We start from the raw sequence: 7,347 nt of genomic DNA, 5'->3' as shown, positions 1-7,347 counted from the left end.
CCCTTCTCTCCATGTCCTCTTGTGAATCAGAATAGAATTTCAAACAGCTCCCTATCGCTGTAATGAATAAAAGATGTATTAATTATCTCCAGCAAACGTATATGTCTGGACACATATGTCATGATAGTGTTGATAATTCTGCATGTTCTTGTATCCCCTTTCTTTGCAGGGATACAAATATTGATTATATGAAGCTATCTTCCAAATATCTTGGAATAGGTAAATGAATCCTCCCAGCATCGCATCCATTTGTTGTAATGTGTCAATTTGTATTTGTCAACTGGTGCCTTGTTTGGTGCTTTCAATGAAGATTGGAGGAATTAATACATGAGCTTCACTTTTTAACATACTAAAGTTGAAAAACAAGACATATTCAGATTAACATTTAATTTGAAGAACAATCATAGCACCATATTTTAAATTGCATTGAAAAAATCCTATATAATTAGATATTACAGAATATATTAGATTATTAAAGACTTTTCCCATACTCCCTTTATTATTAAGGGTCACTTGCTAGTACTCTTAGAGTGAATTGCATAATGTAGCTCTTACCAAGTAGAAAGGCTTTTTTCTCATATTTATCACAAATGTATTGTACTCTTAACTAGAAAAAACAATATTATATTACTGTAGAATAAGATATCACAAATTGTGCTCTACTAAGCTAACCTGGCATACTATTTGGTTTTTTACAGCTCATGAACTAATCTTGGAGAAATTTTAAAATATTTTATGTCACATGACAGATATTTCGATACAATGTTGAGTTTAACTAAATATCATAATTTGATTGAAACATGAGCATGCTAAATCGACCATGTGTTGTCAATGGTAGCTTTGATGCATTCAGGATGTTGTGATAAAGATCTCCTGCAATGCTCCCATCATTTTGAACTGCTGCTCGGCATGCTGCAATAGCAACTATGGAGTAATAGAACAACAATTTGAAAGCCACATGCATTTTTATTCTAAAACTTTCTTTTTAATAACAGGAATTTATTCATTGAATTGTGGTCCAAATAAGGATATACTGATATCTTGTGAATGTAAACTTTGACAACAAATATATGAAGATGTTTTCAGTTCATATGCGCTCATAATGATATACAGATATGTCCTAAAACTCGACAATGAAAATCCTTCCAAAAGATGTGAAGAGGCAGAAAGATCTCAGGGTCAGACAATCATGTGACAATGGACACAGAGATGTTGAGGCTTTTAAGGGTCTAGTCTTCCACCACTTGTCTGTCAATGATGCAGCCCGTGTCTCGAGCAGATAATACAAGAAGCTAGACTCTAAGAGGAAGAGCGTAGCCTAGGGATTGGAGGAAACCTTATTACAAATATGTCATATGCAAATGACAGAACTCTCCTTGTTTAAAGTGAGCGGGGCTTGAAGCACTTGATCGTGAAGCATAATGACTCCAGCATTAAATATGGATTGCAACTCAATTTAAAGAAAACCAAATCCCCATCTGTACCGCTGTGCATCATCTGGTCTAGCCAGGTCTGCAAGGCAGAATTGGGGTCCTGGTAGTTGGGGGGAGGAAGCGTTTAAGAACTAGAGGAAGGTTGTGGGTTTCATTATTGCTATACTGAACCCTAAGTGACTCATCTCCCCACTACCCCTCTGCAAGGTATGTCCAGTTGTCTAGAGATGGGCATTGGGTCCCCATCACGCACCACCTTCATTGAGGAGGATATGAGTTTTCTCCCCGCCTTTGGTGTTTGAAGCCAGATGAACCTCTCAGGACCAGGAGTGACAGTGGTGATACCAGGAGGGAAGGGGAGTGTAGAAAGGGGGAATTGATCACAGGGAGCTACATATAACCTCCTCTCTGGGGGATGGGCAACAGAGGGGTAGGTGAAGGGAGATACCAGGCAGTGTAATATAAGATATAATAATAATAATTTATAAATTATCAAGGGTGCATGGGGGAGGGGGCAGAGAAAGGGAGGGGGAAGGGGGGAAAAGGAAAATGAGCGGATTCTGGGAACCCAAAAGGCAAGTGAATTTTGGGAATGATGAGGGCAACAAATGTATAGATGTGTTTTATACAATTGATCTGTGTATTGTGATGAATTTTATGAGCCCCAATAAATTGATTTAAAAAAAAAAGAAAAAGAAAAGAAAACTAAAATTCTTACAATTGGACCAATAGTCAGCAATGGAAAAGAGGAAGTTATTCAACATTGCATCTTGCTTGGATCCAACATCAATACTCACGGAAGCAGCAGTCAACAATGAAAAAATGTATTGCGTTGGATAAATCTTTTGCACAGGATCACTTTGAAATATTGAAGGGCAAGGATGCCAACATGAGGACTAAGATGTGCCTGACACAATCGATGGTGTTTTCAGTTACCTCATATCAGTTGTGGAATTCAAATCATTCAACAACCAGTTCACTCCCCAAATAACTGGTTTAAGTATTACAAAATGATAAATCAAAAGGTCGTTTATTACTTCATACAGTTATGAATGAATACAATATAAATTATATCAGAGTTTTAAAATTTTAATAAAAAGATTTTAAATTATACCTGATTAAAAACAAGAAACTGTTATTTAATATAGTTCTATATTGATTCTTGATTGGCATCTTCACTTGGAATATTTTCCCCTTTATTGGAACATCATCAGCTGTCTGACTTTTCTTTAACCATCTTTTCACTGTAGGAGTACGAACCTACCCTTGAGAGGTAGACCAATTAGACAATAGTCATTGTGTTTGATATATTAAGAAAAGCTCAACAACTTCTCTTCCCTGAACATATTATGTTTGTTTGAACATCTTTGAAAAACTTATTTCTACTTCTGCTAAAATTACTAATTTTAGCCCTTTAAACACTTTCATGAATTGTGTAATTCACTCATAATACCTTATGGGTATTTGTAGTATAACACATAGTTGAAATAAATGACAGTGTGTCACTCTCTCTTTGTCTGGCACATTTCTCTTTATGTTTTATGTTTGTTTACTAAGGTAATGAACACAATTGAATAAAAATGTAGCATTTCATCAATATTATAATGAGCTCTTATTAAATGAACAAGAAAATATGATAAACGTAATGCTATCTAACTTTTTATACCTATGGACAGAATGAACATTACTATTGTTGCTTAGAATAATGTATTGTGCAGCTGAAGGTTTAAAAAGAAAAGAGAGAAAGGAATTAAATTTGTGATTCCACTTTTGGCAGCTACCCTACTACCTATCTTAGAGATAACAAGTGTTATTTTAACAATCATTTCTAAAATTAAAAGCAACAACAATAAATTATATTTCTGTTCTGCTTAGCCACTGTGAACCAATTAGATTCCACCACTGCCTCATGTGCATTTGAAAATGGAATTGAGCAAGAAAAATGGATTCAATTGAACTATGGTGCTTGCAAAGAACATGGCTAGTGCCATGCACTTCCCGAAGAACAAAGACATTTGTCTTCCAAAAAGTACAACCAGAATTATCTGGGCAAACGAGAACGGTGAGACTATGTTGCATGGACCATGGACATTGGGCTTGTTATCGGTAGAGAGAATCAACGTTGGTATGGTGGAGGAGCTGTAAAACAGAGGAAGATACCCACAGAGATGGATTGATACAGTGGCTGCAACGATGTGCCCAAATATAACAATACAAAGTTTGTGCATGGCTCAGGACGTGGTAATGTTTGATTCTGTTGTGCTTACGTTCATTTTAAATTAAAGTCAACTTGGCAGCATCTAACAACAAGATTTTGCTTTTAAAGGTAAATTAATTTGTACATCCTTGCAGTGGCCCTTAAAAGCAAATCGTTGGATACCCTTTACATCATAATAATAAAAGATGAGAACCATCAATACTGAATATTGTGCTCTTAAGTCTCACTGAAAAGTTAGTTAATTAGTTCTCTAATTGGTGTCCCTACCAGGTGCGATTGAGCCAATTCCTACAACAGAATGAAGCAATTTCCAGTCATGGGCCATTCTCACAACTTCTCTGTTTGAGAATGTGATTGTTGCCAAGTGTCAATCCTTTTTGTTGAGGGTCTTGGTCTTTTTTGCTGACCAACTACCGAAGAACATGTCATTTTTCAGGAATTGGTCCTTCCTTATAAAATATTCAAAATACATGAAACAGGCATAAATTTAGCTGGACTATTTAACAATTCCATGTCAATGCAATGCTGCAACTAGTATTGAATTATCTTCTGCAAAATATACTAATACATGATACTAATTACATTGCTTGATAGCTTCCACGTTCTTTGAAATCGCTCTTGTTTTGAGTGGGGACACTACAAGGTGGCCAGGCAACTGCCTTACACATCTCTTGGCACAAATGAGTAAACATCAGTGATGCATCAATTTGTTGAAACATCTCAGTTAGCGTTTTGTCGATTCCTGGATCATTATGAATCATTAATATTTTCAGTGTTACTTGGACTTTATTGTTCAATATTAACGATTTTTATCCCATACGGCATCCTGAAGTTGTCAAACATTGAAGATCAGTTTTTGGTGTAGTTACGCTGTCCTGGACTTTTGATTGCTGCTCTTCTAATTTGAGTTTTTAACTCCATATATTTGCATATTACATTACACTATGAAGAAGCGTAAAATGTTTCCAACAAAAATGCATTATCTTTTCATTCTATATTTTAACAAACGTTTTCAACCCATGTGTACTTGGTTTTCCCAAAACTACTCTGAAACATTTCTTCTTCTTTGTTTTTTCCACTCTGAAATCTTTCATTCCGTTCATTTTTTTCATCATTTCTCCAGTAAACTTTAGTTACTCTATGTTCAGGAGCAAGTTTCATAGTCTCTTATGAAGTCAGTTTTGTTCTTTCCTGTCTGATCTTTCAATTCTGCATAGTCTTCTCCTCTGTCGTTAAGGATCAATGTATTAAATCTGCTCTTGAGGTGGTCTCTAACATTGAGTGGTATAGACTTAAGATCATACTTTGGCTCTCATGGACTTCTAAAATGTATCCAAACCTTCACCATGAAATGTCATAGGATCCGCACTTCACATAGGGTTAAGAAGCCTTCCTCTGATCCTGATGATTTGTTCTGCAACTGGTACCTGGTCATTTTTTGGAGTAATAAATTTTTGCTTATATCCAGCAAGATCTATGGCAACTGTCGGAGTTTGTGTTATTGAAAATAAAAAGGATTTGCAGTGAATAAATCATTCATTATCAAGATCTCTCATGTCATTTCCAGGATTCTTTCTATTACTAAGACCATGCCCTTTAACTATTAGTCCTCCTTAATTTTCAATGTTTATGCTGCAAAAAACAATAATTATCAATGCATCATGTTTTTTCTCCCAAACCATTCCATAGTTCAATCACATCAAGCAGGGTTCTATAATCAATGTCACAATCAGTTTGAAAGCAGTTTCTTTCACATTTTGCTCCTTGATATCAGCTCTCCATTATCCCCCTCCTCTGTCTTGCCCCCTGGGAACTCTTATTCTAGTTATTGTCTCTGTAGATTCATCCAGCCTCTGGTTCAAATACTGTAAACCGTAGAAAATACATAGCAAAGTCAAGAAGTCTATCAAGAATGACAAAATACAACTGAGTTAAATTCCAATGTGAAAAATTCACAGAAAATATAAAAAAATGACATCAAGCACAAAATGTATCAAAAGGGAGATCAGATGGCAAATTTTATCATTTTAGATTTATCATTTTATTCTACTATCATCGTCTCTACAATTCCCTCTGTTTGACCACAGGTTATACCCATCCCTCAATTATGATTAGAGGGAAATAACTGGAACTTTATTCTCTGTGTAGATCCTGCAGATGTATTTTGGGCTTCCACTGTCATCCATATTCTTTTGCACACCAGAATCTTACAATTTAAGTGAGCATATCTTAATTGTGTGCTAATCATTATTGGCCTGCAGAATTTGGAACCACCTTCAATCTTTTCATCTTTGGCCTTTGTGGTTGGTGTGTAAATTTCAATAATACCATAATCCTATTAGCAAATCAGCCTTGTAGACATCTGGTTAGTATCATATCTGAGGCAGTGCTATATGTCAGGATAGATCTTGAATGATTTTTGGTTAACTGTTTTATTGGCATATAATTCATAAATGATACAATTCAGTAGCTCAATAATAGCAAGAAGAGTTATGCAATCACCACAACAATACATTTTAGAGTTGTACAATCAACAACATCATCAAAATGGTTTAGAAAAATAACTTTCTTCATTCTTGTACTCATCATTGTTAGTTCCCATTTCCTTTCAGCTTCCTCTGCCCTACTCACAAGGAAACACTACTCCAGTTACTGTCTATGAATTTACCCATCCTGGATTTCAACTGCAGAAAACATTTTAAAAGGAAAGCAACAAAAGAACTAACAACAATAAAAAAGTAAAACAGAAAAATCTCAATTAAAAAAAGAAACCTCAATTGAAAAAAATATTAACACCTAGAACAAATTTAAAATGGGTCAAAAGAGAGGTCGAGTGAATATATACTATACTTTAACCTATATCTACATGGAAGAAGCACATGACCTGTGTGATCCAGAGATTGTGAATATTAATAAAATTCAAATCTGGGGGAGGGGATATCATCAGGGCATACACTGTGAACACTTGATTGGCAGAAGCTCATGGATGACGGTGGAAGTCCCAAATCCATTTGCATGGTCAACACCTGGGTTAAGCCCCTGGTAAACAGTCTGACCACGTTGAGGGATGTCAATACCTTTGTTTTAAGACATAGCTAATTGACATGTGTTTTTTAGACAGTGATTTAACACTGAGCTTTTTGATTTGCCATTCCTTAATAGAGTGACTAGATGACTTTCTATTTCAAAATGGCATTAGCAGTCTATGTCAGCTTGCTAGCGTCTAGGATGTCTATGTTCAAGTGCTCCGTTTTATTTGTATTGACTTACAATCTTCTTAGACTCAAACTTCATACATTTTACACTTTGTTGATTAATATACTTTTGCATTTCTTATCATTTTGTGTTATATCACATCAGCAAGCAAAGATCCTGGCAGCTGTTCTCAACCCACATTATAAAGGCTGGCTCAGTTTGAGGAGAAACTTCTTTTTCAATCCTATTTTGAGCACCCTCAATCTAAGGAGCTAATTTTTTTATCATTTTATTGGGGGCTCATAGAATTCTTATCACAATCCAGACATACATCCATTGTGTCAAGCAAATATGTACATTTGTTGCCATTATCACTCTCAAAACATTTGCCTTCTACTTGAGCTCTTAATATCGGCTGCTCATTTTCTCCCTCCCTCCCCTTATCCCCTCCCTCATGAACCCTTCATAATTCATAAATTATTATTCTTTGGTCATATGTTA

This window comes from Echinops telfairi, unplaced genomic scaffold (assembly GCF_000313985.2).
Source record: "Echinops telfairi isolate 266 unplaced genomic scaffold, ASM31398v2 ScPeMD7_7401;HRSCAF=8416, whole genome shotgun sequence".
NCBI classification, from domain to species: domain Eukaryota; kingdom Metazoa; phylum Chordata; class Mammalia; order Afrosoricida; family Tenrecidae; genus Echinops; species Echinops telfairi.
This window is presented reverse-complemented; position numbering follows the sequence as displayed.